We start from the raw sequence: 14,733 nt of genomic DNA on the forward strand, positions 1-14,733 counted from the left end.
GAACTTTGGGCTGCTTGGGAACACGTGGTAGTGCCTGAAGGACTTAATTAATCCAAAGCCCAATGAGTTCCAGATCTGTGCAAACTCAGGGAACAGAGAAAAATGAAGATGTTACCAACCGGGTTTACAGATGGTGGGAGCTGAAGGTGGGTTCCTCTGAGTGCCTTGTCCTCTACATGGGGTCCAGGTGCGGTGGGGAGGAGTGCAGAACCATTCCTGGGCTTTACACGGCATGAGGCTCACGATTATTGGCATACCATTCTGGATCTAATGCAGAAGGACTGTTCAGGTGTCCCCGTTACAATCATTATGGCAAGACAAAATCAAAAGTTAATTCTGGAGGTGAGGATGGGGCAAGATTTGCCTTTTAAGTACAATGCGATCTTTACCCTGAATGTGATCGCATCAGAGTTCACCACGGAATCGCTTCGGAGCTCATTTGCAAACCAAATTAAACGAATGCTTCTGAACTGACCGGAAGATGGCGCCAGAGAGCTAACAAGGACTTGTGGTCCTGAGATGGGAACCCTGCAGCTCACACCGTCCTGTACAGAGCTGCTAAGCTCTTGTCTAGATGGATTTGGGGCTTCCAGATGGGCCTTTCTTTTGCCTTTGACTTTATTTTTAAAAACTGATTTCATCCTCCCTTTAAACAAAGACCTTTTAAATTTCCCTTTTAGAACAACGGATTTTTTTGTGCTTGTGAGCACACACACAACACAAACATATTAGTAATGTAATCTTAGCTTCGTAGTCTACTATATGCAAAGTGCATAAGAGAAGAAGAAAAAAAAATCTCCTCTGGGAGGCAGAGGCTGGTGGATTGCCTGAGCTCACAGGTTCAAGACCAACCTGAGCCAGAGCGAGACCTGTCTCTAAGAAGAAAAATAGCCAGGCATTGTGGCAGGTGCCTGTAGTCCCAGCTACTTGGGAGGCTGAGGCAAGAGAATCGCTTGAGCCCAAGAGTTTGAGGTTTCTGTGAGCTATGATGCCATGGCATTCTACTGAGGGCAATAAAGTGAGACTTTGTCTTACAAGAAAAGAAATAAAATCTCCTAATACTTCCTTACCCACATACAAGTGTCAGAAGAAGTTTATTCAACATTTAGATGCTCAGAGCTGGAAAAGATTCAGCATCCTGTAGTCTAGTTCCTTTGCACTGAGGTCACAGGCCCAGATAGGCCCAAGGTCACCCAGCCCGGCGGGGCCCATTGCCCCATTCTGGACTCTGTGTACTGTCTCTCTGGCCTGTTCCCACCAGACACAGTCATCTCCAGCCCCCTCATTCCTCTTCTTCCTATTCCCTTTCTGGGTAGGGTTTTGCCCAGAGGGTGGTGGGAGGTTGGTTTAGAGCTGATGAGGCTGCAGATTCCTCTTGTCAGTGAACAAAAGGCTGTTCTCAAAGGAACAGAGGCTTATGGAAGACTGTGAGTGTGCTGGGGAAGGGAGGGTTCTGAAAACTGCAAGGAGGCCAGAAATCTGTTACTCAGATGCAGAGAATACAGGACTGCCCCAATCCTGCTTTGCACCTGGCTTCCCCGGTACAATGTATGAACAATAGAAAATTATACAGATTTCTAAAAAAGCAATAGGGAAAGGCAGAATTCTAGAATGCATGCACAGGTCATTATTTTATCAATGTCTAGTTTTGATTAGATCTTGGACCAGTTCAGGCGGATTCAGAAATAAGTACAGTAAGTCTCTGGGTTACAAACGAGATAGGTTCTGTAGGTTTATTCTTAAGCTGAATTTGTATGTAAGTTAGAACAGGTACATTTTCTTATTACCTATGATAGACTTTGTTTATAAGTGTGAGTTGCATCAGTAGAATGATTGCAACTCAGGGACTTACTGTAATAGCCTCTGTTCATATGTGCAAGATGTGCATAGTCAGATGTTGTAGCTTGGGGACTGGCCTGTACAGTGATCTTTAGGACACAACCTGCTATGCCAAATGAACTATACCCAGAGAGGTTACTGTGTAGGAAGATTTCTTACCATATTTGAGCCAAAGAAGGGAATGCGCAAGACAGATTAAGCCAGGTCCCATTGCTGAAGGAGCTCATGGCCTAATGGAAGAGAAAAAATTGAAATCTGATTTTGAAAATAATACTTATTAAATAGTGGTGTAGGTATCTAAACAGATGCTATGGCTTGAATATTTGTGTCCCTTAACAATTCATTTGGTCAAATCCTATCTCCTGAGGTAATGGTATTAGAGGTGGGCCTTTGGAAGGTGTTTAGGTCCTAAGGGCAGAGCTCCCATAAATGGGATTAGTGCCTTTATAAAAGAAGCCTGAGAGAACTCCATTGTCTCTTTTGCCATGTGAGGTCACAGAGAAAGAGGGTCATCTGTGAACCTGAAAGCAGGTCTCCACCAGATACCAAATCCACTGGTGCCTTAATCTTGCCAGCCTCCAGAACCGTGAGAAGTAAATGTGAGGTGTTTATAAGCCACTCAGTCCTTGGTTGTTATAGCAGCCCAAGCAGACTAAGACAACAGACATACTCAATTTTGTTTTGATCTGTAATAAATGTTTGAACCAGAGTCTCACTCTGTCACCCTGGATAGAGTGCCATGGCATCGTGATAACTCACAGCAACCTCAAACTCTTAGGCTCAGGTGATCCTCTTGCCTCAATCCCTGAGTAGCTAGGACTACAGGTGCCCAGCACAACACCTGGCTATTTTTTTCTGTTTTTAGCAGAGATAGGGTCTCCCTCTTGCTCAGGCTGGTCTCGAACTTCTGAGCTCAAGTGATCCTCCTGCCTCAGACCCCCAGAGTGCTAGGATTACATGTGCGAGCCACTGTGCGTGGCCTCAATTTTGTTTTTATTGAAACCTAACATTCACTTAGAAAGCTCACATATACTAAGCACACAGCATCATGTATTATGATCAGCTGAATTTGCCCATGTAACCTACGCTCAGATTAAGACACTGAGCATTGCGGCACCCTCAAAGCCTCCTTTTTGGCCCCTTCAGGTCACCATCCCCCTCATACTGACCACTGTCCTGACTCAGGCATCATAGATGAATTTTGCCTGTTTCTGCACTTCATACTGGTAGAATAGTCTTTTCTGTCTTTTGCTCAAATTACATCTGTGAAATTCACCAACATTGTGTGTGTTGCAGATTGTTCACTGCATTGAGAGACTATTCTATACTCCATTCCCCTGTAGGTGGACATTTGGGTGGTTTCCAGTTTGGACTCTTAAGAATAGTATTGCCATGATCATTCTTGTGCATTCATTTTGGTGGCCATATTTCTGTTGGATATATACTCTTAGGAATAGACTTGCTAGGTCATAGCATATGCCTACATTCATCTTTCATATTCTTAGAATTTTGATTATGGCTACCGATCTTCAATGTCGTCCTCCTCCATGGTTTGCCCATCTTCCTCCCAAGCCGTCAGGATCTCCCATGTACTTTCCGTAGTGCTCAGCACACAGCTCCTTCCGGCACCCTCCTGGTTTCCTGCTCCCAAGTTCTGCTGAGCGCACAGAAGCGGAAGAACTGCGTCTCACACACCTGTGCTTGCCCTGCACCTAGCGCAGTGCCTAGAAGCCAGGTGCCTCTAGGGCCCCTCTGCCACTTCTTTATCAGTGACCTGTGCCACGGGGCAGGCTCAATACAGCAGGTTGGAAAATACAAAAGTAGCAAGAGAAAATTTAACAGAGATAAATGTGACAATTTCACAGTTAAAACCAAAATCCGGGCAGCATGGTAAAGACTTGCCATGGTGGTAGTTAGAATTTCTGTGGCGTGCAGTTGTTTAGACGTGAAATGTGAGTCCACAGAGTGACTTCAGTTTGGAGAGGCAATACCGTGCTAACCTGAGGGTCATTTCCACTGCACTTCTATGCCTCTCCCTGAGCAGCTAAGGGGGGGTTATCTGAGGGCAAGGAGTGGGGAGGGTTGTGTGGGATTGCAGGGAGGAGTAAGAAGATGGAGATGAGGAGGGACAGTGGTCTTTTTGGAAGGGCAGTTCCTCTGCTCGTGCAGGCATCACCCAGTTTGTGAGGAGCAGGATGTTTGTGAGTGGGAAGATAGCAGAGTCACAGAGTCTGCTTTCTTCTCTCCTCTTTCTCTCTCTCCCTCTCTCTGAAAGGGGTAAACAGTGGCCCAGAGACAGGCCACAGCAGGACCAGAGAGGTTTAGGTCAGCTTTATTAAAAAGGGGCAGCAACCCTCCTGGGCAGTGCAAAGACTGTGTCTGCACCCATTAGGGCAATTAGAGACCCCTTTTATATGGGGCTGTAGGGGGTGGGCAAATTCCACAGCTTGCCTAGAAAGTTAGGATCTTTTAGAGAACCTCTCAGGGGGTGGGCTGGCCAGATCCTTTGTGTCTTTGTCTTAGAAGAGAGAGGAGGAGGGGAAAGGGTTTGTGTGTGGCTGTGTCAGGCTCCCCAACATGGAGCTGTCTAGAAAAGAGTGGCCCAGAAAAGGGCAGAAACCCCCACCTTTATCAGGTTTTAAAGTTTCTCATTCTGCCTACTCACCACTCTTCTTTCTCTGTTTGATGCTTTTAAAAGCATAGTTAACCTGAAAATTTGATTTCTCCCTAAATATGCAAGATGTCCAAAGGGAAAAAGGCCTCTCCTAGGATGATGTTACCTGCAACAGCTGAGGTGGCCAGCTTTTGTGTCAGAGCAGTGACATGTTGGTTACCTAGGGTGGCTTCCATTCTCAAGGCCTCAGGATGCTGCAAAGAGAGGGGATAGGGGCCAGAGACCTGGGTTCTAATCCCCAGCTTGGTGCTGTCTGCCTTGTGTGACTTTGGTTATCACTGTAAGTTATAGAAGGATTTTGGCCTCTGCTTGCTCACAAAAGGCACCCTTCACCTCACTCAATACGTGGTGTATTTATTGGGCATCTTTGGAGGAGATGTAAGCTCATCTGAGAAGCAATGTTCACATCTGTGTAAGGGGTGTCATGCCCAGTGCACCCACCGTTGTTACAATGACTGTGGTTGAAATTGAGCAGAATTCAATACAAAAATCTTTCCTCTGAAATAGTATAAATTGTAGAAGCCAAGTTTGTTTTTCTTTTTTTTTTTAAGTTTATTTATTTATTTATTTATTTATTTGGTTTTTGGCGGGGGCTGGGCCTGAACCCGCCACCTCCGGCATATGGGACTGGCGCCCTACCCCTTTAAAAGCTTCTTTGAATACACAGGTGTGTGTTCACGTTAATTATTGGCCCCCTGCCAGCAATACTAATGATGCTTTGATGGTTGGAAAGGCACCTGGCATAGGCTGAAGAAGTTTGTGCTGGGGGCCAAGTCCTGGGGAGCCCTGGGCCAGGAGAAAGATCAAAGCGTATCCAGATAGGACACATTTTGGGGGAGAGGAGGGTCAAGCTGCAGAGCCAACTGGAGTCAAAAGTCCAGGAAAAGGTCACATTTTGGTAGTGGTGACTGCAGTGACTAGATCTGGCAAGAGATGGAAACGAGGACCCAACATTTTAGATGGTTTTATTGAAGAATAACAAAAAAGAAAAGTACATATGCCGTAAGCACAAAGTGCAGTGAATTTTTACAAACTTACCACTCTTAGGAAACCAGCAGAATATTCCCAACCCTCCTGCCCATCCCCTTGGTGGTAGCCACCATCTTAATTCTTAGCGCCTGGGTTGGTTTCACCTATCTTTTATACAAATGAAATCGTGCACTATGTGTGTGTTTGTGGCTGGCTTCTTTGGTTCAACATTACATTTGTGAGATTCATCCATATTGTTGCCTGGAGATGTTATTTTGAATTTTTATTCTTGTATGGTGGATGGCCGGATAAGTAGACCATAGTTTACTTACCTATTCACCTCTGGATGGATATTTGGGTTGGTCCCTCTTTGGGGCTATTGTGAATACAGTTTCTGTGAAAATTCCTGTGCATGTCCCGTGATGAACGTGAGCTTCCATTACCATTGAGCAAATACTCAGGGAGTGGAAAGGCTGAGTGGTAGGACAGGTGTCTGTTTAGCTTTCATAGAAACTGCCAACCAATTTTCCAAAAGTATTCAAGTGATTCACATTCAACCATGTCAGGGGTTTTTGTTGCACCACCTTACATGAAGACTCTCCTATAGAGGTGATTTCTTTGAATTCCTCCACAACACTGTAAGAAAGGTGCTCAGTGGAGAAGTTGTGTTATGTTAGTTCAACAATGACGACAGTTTGGCAAATTATTGTAGAGCCAAGAGAAAAGTTTATTGCAGCTCAGTTTACAATTGCCAAGACTGTAGGAAGTCAACTCAGGAATGGATTAACAAATTGTGATATACACACACCATAGAATACTATTCAGCCATAAAAAGATGGTGACTTCACATCTTTTGTAATACAAAAGGAATGTGTTTTGAAACACATTCTTCTTAGTAAAGCATCACAAGAATGGAAAAGCAATTATCCAAAGTACTCAATACTAATATGAAGCCAGTAGATTATCTGATGCATGCCCACACAGGAGAAAAAACTCATTTTAATTCAAGTTGGGAGGAGGGATAACAAGTTGGGGAGATTGGTGTGCTCTCACTTAATGGGTACGGGGTTTGGCACACCTTTTGGTGTGTTAGACATAATCACAAGAGGGACTCTCCCTAACAAAATTCAGTTATGGAGAGTATCAAGTATTTTGACCTGGTTGTGCCCTCACATTAACCTGAAATAAATTTACTTTTTTTTTTTTTTTTTAATAAAGTTTAGAGGAAAGTAGGCTTAACTTTGTCTCACTAGTTGCAGGGATTCTCAAGCTGGAATGGGGTTGTCCATAGATAGAATTTGGAAAATACATGAACTAGGATGGGCAAAAACAATCACATCTTTATTTTTACTAGCTTCTTCTTGAAATAGAGCTTTTCCTTCTTGAAGATCGCAGGCAGCAAACCACAGTAGCATTAGCCCTACTTTTGGCTATAAAACACTACTTTTGGCTATAAAACCACTACAATCACAGATATCTTCATGCCACACTATAGGCAAGGTGACCAACCGTCCTGTTTTGCCAGCGATTGAGGTAGTTTCCTGGACATAGGATTTTCCGTGCTACTGTGGGAAAGCATGGGGCAAGCCAGGACGCGCTGGCCAATCCCATTCCAGGTGTGGAAAATCTCAAAATATCCTTTACATTTATCATTGTGAGATTATAGTTGTCATTAGACTCAGAAGTGAATCTTAGTGAGATTTTAGACATTTAAAATAATGAACATTAAAATATTTTCATGACTATAGCCCATGCATTTTATTTCATGCATTTAAAAACATTTAGATTGAGCAGGATTCACAGGCTTCAGTGATTTGGTGAATGAAATGGTTCCCTGGCAGGGATAGACATTGCAGTTTGGCCTTGATGAATGCATAGGAGTTTGCCAGTTGGAGATTAGGAATGGGGAAAACCCTCTAGGGGGAAGGGACAGCATGAGAACAGGAATATGAGCTCCTGAGGGTGCCTGCAGGAGACCTCAAGACTTCTTGACAGGTGTGATTGATGAGACTAGTTTTTGGGAGAGCAGTGAAGATGGTCTGGGGGGAGCAGTGTCTTCACACAGGTGAAGACTGTGGAGAACTGGCTTGCTGCAGAGAGGAGTGTGGGGAGCAGGGGAGAGGTGGAGGGCAGCTGACATGAGAGGTGGTGCTCTCATGGATTTCTTTCACAGTGGTCTCTGCCCTGTGAGTTTTTCCATCAAGTTCAGGTTTGTGTTCGGGAGGAGGGACTGACAATGCATCCTCCTCTCCTGCCTTGGATAGTGGTCACGCTGCTGGGCAATGATCCTTGCAGCACAGACATACCGTCATAGCCACACCCATCTCCACCTCAGATGTCCTTGGTTTAAAGGGTTGACTCCATCCTCCTTCCCCTTCTCTTTAGCTGCTACATGGAAACATTTCTGGTTTTCCAATGGGGCATGAGCTGACGCCTCTCTTCCATCATCTCTGCTCTCCTGACGCCAAGTCAAAATGCCTCGCAGGTGCGAGATGATGCATAGGGAAAGAGGACCAGGCACAAACACGGGCCAGCCCATGAAGTGAAGGGAAAAACATCACACACGAGACTCAGAAGGGACATCTGGTTGGCACAGGACCCAGCAAGGCCACAGACAAGGCAAGCAGGTCACAGTGAGTAAGGCGGGGCTCAGGGCTACAACTGGGTCAGTAGGGAAGGTGGGGCTCAAACGTGGGCCTCCCTTTCACAAGGCCCGGCATTCACACTGCCCAGCCTTGCCAAGACAGCTCAGCATATGACAAGGGTGGGTCCTTTCTCATTGGCATAACTTTCCTGTGAGGTGGAGAAGGAACAGTGGGCAGATTAAGAAGTCAGGAGAAATACCATCTTTGGGGAAAAGATAAAGTTTCCATCAGGCGGATGAAAGATGCTAAAATACCTTTTATATAAGAGGTAATTTATATCCTAGTAGAAAAGAAATCATTAGACGCTTCACAAAAGTCACCTTCCCAGGGCCCTGAGCCTTTCATTCATCAAAGATCCAGAGCTTTTCCTTGAGGATGTTTTCGTATTTAACACTACAGAAAAGAGGTCACATTTCTCCCACATATGGCCAAGGGGACTTATTTTCATGTCATGATCTTATCAGCTTTTAATACCAGCAGGCCTTCCAAAGTATTCCATAGCCCAGCAGGGGCAGGCCACATTTAAACTCAGCCCCTCTGTGATTAAACACCACTGTGCTCCTTTTCACTTGTCTTGCTTTTTTAATGTTCAAGAATGTTGTATTCGGGCAGCGCCTGTGGCTCAGTCCATAGGGCGCCAGCCCCATATACCGAGGGTGGCGGGTTCAAACCCGGCCCCGGCCAAACTGCAACCAAAAAAAAAATAGCCGGGCGTTGTGGCGGGCGCCTGTAGTCCCAGCTACTCGGGAGGCTGAGGCAAGAGAATCGCTTAAGCCCAGGAGTTGGAGGTTGCTGTGAGCTGTGTGAGGCCACGGCACTCTACCGAGGGCCATAAAGTGAGACTCTGTCTCTACAAAAAAAAAAAAAAAGAATGTTGTATTCTGTCTTTCAGCTTTCATCGATTTAGCCTTGATTTTCTGGCCAGAAAAGGCTTTGGATCACATGTTTATAAACACACTAGACCAGAGGCTATATAAGCTTCTGTACAGATTATTTTCTGGAATACCTGTGAGAAAAACAAGTGGCCAGAAATGTTTTTATCTCAATCTACTGCTTAAAACTCCCCTCCCCACTCATCACCTTTATTCTTAGGTAGATAATTCTCTGCCTAAAACAACAACAACAACAACAAAACCCTTCATTGAGATAATTCCCATAGTATGAGATTCACCATTTCAAAGTGCACATTCAGGGATAGTTAGTATGGTCACAGAATGGTTCACTGATGGCTGTTATGTAATTCCAGCACATTCTTATCACACCAGAGAGAAACTCTGTACCCATCAACTTCCCATTCCTCCTCCTCCCGCCACCCTCTGGCAGCTGCCTATTCTACTTCCTGTCTCCATAGATTGCCTATTCTGGATCTTTCATATAAATGAAACTTCTGGATCCAGAAGATCCAGAGCTGTTCCTTGATGAAACATTAGCCCTGCTCAATGGCTAATGTTGGAAACGCTCCTTCTGGGCCAGTCTGTTTGGTCCATGTGGAGTAGAGAAAGGAGTCTGGTAAGAAATGGCCTCCTTGGAGGGCTGGGATAAAAGGAGATTCAGGGGCAGCCAGAGAAGGAAAACATGGCATTCATGGGTAGGAAAACTGTAGCCTTGGGGTCACATGTGGCCTCTGGATCCTTGAGTATAATCTTTGGGCTAAATCCAGATTTTACATAACAAATCCTTTGTGTGTGTGTGTATGTGTGTGTGACAGAATTTCACTCTGTCACCCTGGGTAGAGTGTTGTGGCATCATAGCTCATGGTAACCTCAGACTCCTGGGTTTGAGCAATCCTCTTGCCTCAGTCTCTACAGTCGCTAGGACTACAGGCACCTGCCACCACACCAGCTTGTTTTTCTTTTTCTATCTTTAGTACAGATGGGGTCTCATTCTTGCTCAGGCTTGTCTCAAACTTCTGAGCTCAAGCAATCCACCCTCTTGGCCTCCCAGAGTACTAAGATTACAGGCATGAACCCCTGCACCTGGCCCAAACCCCCCTTAATAAAGGGATTAGGTTGAGGGGTGCACTTCGGGATCTTGAGGGCCACACGTGGCCTTGAGGCTGCAAATTCCCCACCTGGAGAGATCCTGTCTGAAGGGTTGTCCCTGCACATGGGAGTTGGGGCCCTGGGAAGGTGAGCCTCGGCCTGAGGAACCTGAGTGGACACATTCCGTGATGGGTAGCTGCCATAAGGAGGGTGGTGGGCACACTCAGCATTTGGAATTTGGCAGCATGAAGGAAGGGGACCTTGCCAACCTACTGTAGCACCCACTGAATTACAGACAACACTCATACTTTCTGTTAATTAACTCCTAATCAGCCTCACTCTAAGGCAGGTGTGTTTGCAGTGTATGTGTGTGTGGGAGGAACTTTATCTGGCTCAGAGTTCTGGATCTTCCTGGGTACAAAGCACATGCAACATAATGGGGTTGATCATGAAACTCTTCCCTTTGTGGGTGTGGTGATTGAGTTTTAGGAGCTGTGTCGAGACTGTAAGCACTTCTGTTTGCTCTGCAATGAGCACTCTGTGGTAGGCAACGCTGGCCATGCTAACATGAGTGGCAGGCAGTGACCCAGTCTGTGCAAGGGCTCAGAGTGACCCAGATGATGGTATTTTCATTGTGAGAATCCTGGGTAGTGTGTGGGTGGAGGATTCCCACAAGGTCCTCACAGTCCTAGGAATGCCTTTGAGCCATGTAGAAAGTGACATGAACACACAACTGTGACATTTTTAGAAAGATGGTTGTATGGGCTGAATTGTATACCCACAAAATTCAGATGTTCTAATTCCACCCGCCCCCCACCTCCATACCTTAGAATGTGACTATATTTGGAGACAGGGTCTTTAATAGAATAAGGTAAAATGAAATCACTAGGTGGACCCTAATCCAACATGACTGGGATCCTTACAAGAAGATTAGGGCAGTCAACACAGTCCTTGAGGAGGCAGTGAGAAGGTGCCATCTGCACGCCCAGGAGAGAGGCCTCCAAAGAAACCACACCTGCCAAAACCTTGATATGGCACTTCCAGCTTCCAGAAGTGTTCAGAAATAAATGGAATATTATGCAGCCTTAAAGAAAGATGGAGACTTTACCTCTTTCATGTTTACATGGATTGAGCTGGAACATATTCTTCTTAGCAAAGTATCTCAGGAATGGAAGAAAAAGTATCCAATGTACTCAGCTCTACTATGAAGCTAAATTATAGCTTTCACATGAAGGCTATAACCCAACTATAGCACAAGACTATGGGGAAAGGGCCAAGGAAGGGGAAGGGACAGGGGGAGGAATTGATGGAGGGAGGGTAATGGGTGGGGCCTCATCTACGGTGCATCTTAGATCAGATTGTATATGAAACCCGCACATTGTACCCCTTGATTGCACTAATGTACACAGCTATGACTTAACAATAAAAATAAATAAATTAAAAAAAGAAAGAAAGAAATTTCTATTGTTTAAGCCACCCAGTCTGTGGTACTTGGTTACGGAAGCCCCAGTAAACTGACATAGATGGTATAATCAGCAAGAAAAGCATTGAAAATGGGGTTTTGTAAGGCTTTCTGAAGAAAACGAGCTACGAAAGGGAGCTAAGGAATGGGTTTGCTGAAAACTGATAGCTTTTCCCATCATAAAAGTTTATGATGACTTTTCTTTTAAAGAGAAGGAGGGAGGAAAGGGACAGATTTGCCGGGGCAGTTAGAGAAGAAAGAGTTCTCAGTTGCAAGAACCCTGGTGGCTTCCAGTCTGGGGGCTCCAGAGGAGGTGGCCTGTTTTCTAGGTTCCAGGGGACCATGGTTCTATTTGGGGGGCATCATCTGTAAACAACCTTCGGGCCCTGGCTGAAGCTTACCACCAAAATAGTGCAAGGGGGCATATCTGGGACAGTGAGCTGCGGTGGGGCTGGCTGCGGTGGGGTAGCATTTCAGTCTGAGGTTTTTTTAGGTTTGCTAATGCTCTCTCCAAGTGCCTCTTGGAGGCAGAAGAGTCCCCTGAATCTAGTGCCCTGCACAAATCCAGTGGGCACCTATCACAGAAGTCGTAAGCACACGATGAGGACAGGGCCCAGTGCTGGGTCTGAGGACTCTGTGGAGAAGCCAGTGCCTCAGGGTTACTAGCTTGAGAGAGTGACAGGCCTCTGAGGCCTAACTCCCTGCCCCAGCTGGCCCAAAGCATTGGAAATGCAGGAGCCAGAGGCAGCAGCTGTGGGAATCAGCCACAGGCTTGATGGGTGAGAGGCAGGGCCTTTCCCCATAGGCCTTGGTTTTGAAGGAGGCTTCTCCTCACTGTGTGCTTTAAAGAATCTCCCCTCACCTCCCTGGAGAACCACTGCTTTTCACTCTTCACTCTGATCCTACCCACGCTTTGAATGATTTAAGTCTTTTCAGTGGGCTATTTTTGAGAAATTATGATTGGTGAATAACGAAAAGTTTCTTTTTAAAAAATTAGGAAAGTGGCAAAAAGGTAGAGTAAAAGTAGCTCTAGAAATTTTTATGTAAAAGATCAACTTTGAGGTCCATTTATAAATGAGTTCTTTTGAGAATTTGAATATATGTGATTCCATTTTAGTAGTTTTATGGATGATGGTGTTTCCCTGAAATCTTTAAGACAAAGTTGATCCTCCATTCACTGCAGGATATTGACATTGTATTATAAACTTTAAAAAGCTGTTAAATTTTCTTGAAGCTTCAGCATCTCATGAATAGGCTGAGTACTCAGCCCAGGTGACCAGGTGCACCAGTGTGATAAGTCTGGTTCCTTTCTTGCCGTCCTGTGTGACCTGGTGACATCCAAACATGCCAGTGAGGTCCCCTCTCCCCGTCTGTTGAGTTCCTCCAAAGCAGCCCCTGCATGGCCTATCATGTGTCCCTGTCTGGGGCTGGTGAGTACAATAAATCTTTCAATTTCATATGGTTTCTGCGGCTGTACTGGAATGAGACTTATTCTTCATTTATGACACAGACATTGGCTGAAATATTAATATTGGGATTTTAACCACTGACACCTCTTGTGATTACTTTCCTGCAAATTAGTTGCAGAAGAAAACTTCCATAAGGATGACCAAAAGCATCAGGTGCTGGTGCCTCCCACCAGTCCAGGAAGATAGGAAACACATACAGAATGAGCCAGAAGATTATGACAAATGAAAGTGGTCTTTTGGACCAGAAGTATTTGACCCTGGGGCTCATAGACCTGAGAGTATTTTAGAGCCTGGGGCATAAAGTAGGTACAGTTGACCCAAGGACATGGGTTTGAACTGTGTGGGTCCACTTCTATGAGGATTTTCATCTGTCTCTGCCACCTGATACTGCAAGACCAACCTCTCCTCTTCCTCTTCAGCCGGTTCAGTGTGAAGACATAGATGAAGCCCTACGTGACAACCCACTTCCACTTAATGAACAGTAAATATATTTTTTCCCCTTTTCTTCCATATATATGTATATATATATACTTTTTTTTTTTTTTTTCAGTTTTTGGCCAGGGCTGGGTTTGAACCCGCCACCTCCGGCATATGGGGCTGGCACTCCACTCCGTTGAGCTGTTGCCCTCAGTAGGGTGCAGTGGCATCATGGCTCACAGCAACCTCTAACTCTTGGGCTCAAGCGATCCTCTTGCCTCAGTTTTTCTATTTTTACTAGAGAGTGGGTCTTGCTTTTTGCTCAGGCTGTTCCTGAACCTGTGAGCTCAAGCTATCCACCTGCCTCGGCCTCCTAGAGTGCTGGGATTATAGGTGTGAGTCACCATGCCTGACCCTCATGGATTTTCTTAGTAACAGTTTGTTTTCTGTAGCTCACTTTGTGGGAAGAATACAGCATATAATAAATGTAACTTGCAAAATATGTGTCATCAGCTGTGTATGTCATTGCTAAGGCTTCCCATCACCCGTGGGCTATCAGTATACTAGTCATCATTTTGGGGAGTCAAAAGTTATACAGATTTCTGACTACACTGCAGGGGGCACCAACCCTCTTGTTCAAGGGGCAGTTGTACTTTAAAGCTAAATTTCATTTTAATCAAGAAAAGCTATTTCTTGCTGGAAGAATGGGGACTGAAGACCCCATTCTTGATAAAGGAAAGGACCCCCAGAAAAAGAGGAAAACTAAAAAGTAAGCTGAGCCAGAACAAAGAATAGTCAGCTTATTTACATTTAAGCTAACCATTGCTAGCAAGCTCCTTGCCTTTTCTGAAATTCTACCTTGTTGGGGATGCAGCTTACAAACACCCTGCTGGGTCTATGAGCACTCTGAGGAGAATAATGGTCATACAAGGGGTTATGACAATGTCCTAGAGAAGATACATCTTCTAGGGCATTTCCTGCCCATTAAACAGGCAAAGCAGAGAGTCATTGTGAAGATTTGTATTTGCCTGGGTCAGAGACAAAGGGAGTTTCTCGAGCTCTGAAATATGGGCAGAAAAGCTTATATCCCTTATAGCAGAGGAAAATCCTCTGTGGTGGTGATGGGAGGAAAATGCCTCCCTCCCACCAATCCCTCAGAGATTAACACTGGTGGTGTTTTACTCCACAGAGAACTAGCGGAGACCTCCCTATAAATCAGTGTGTGTGACCTCAAGCAGGAGGGTCTCCCAGTACAAGGTTCAGATTTCAGATTATT

This window comes from Nycticebus coucang, chromosome 21 (genome assembly GCF_027406575.1).
Source record: "Nycticebus coucang isolate mNycCou1 chromosome 21, mNycCou1.pri, whole genome shotgun sequence".
Taxonomy (NCBI): domain Eukaryota; kingdom Metazoa; phylum Chordata; class Mammalia; order Primates; family Lorisidae; genus Nycticebus; species Nycticebus coucang.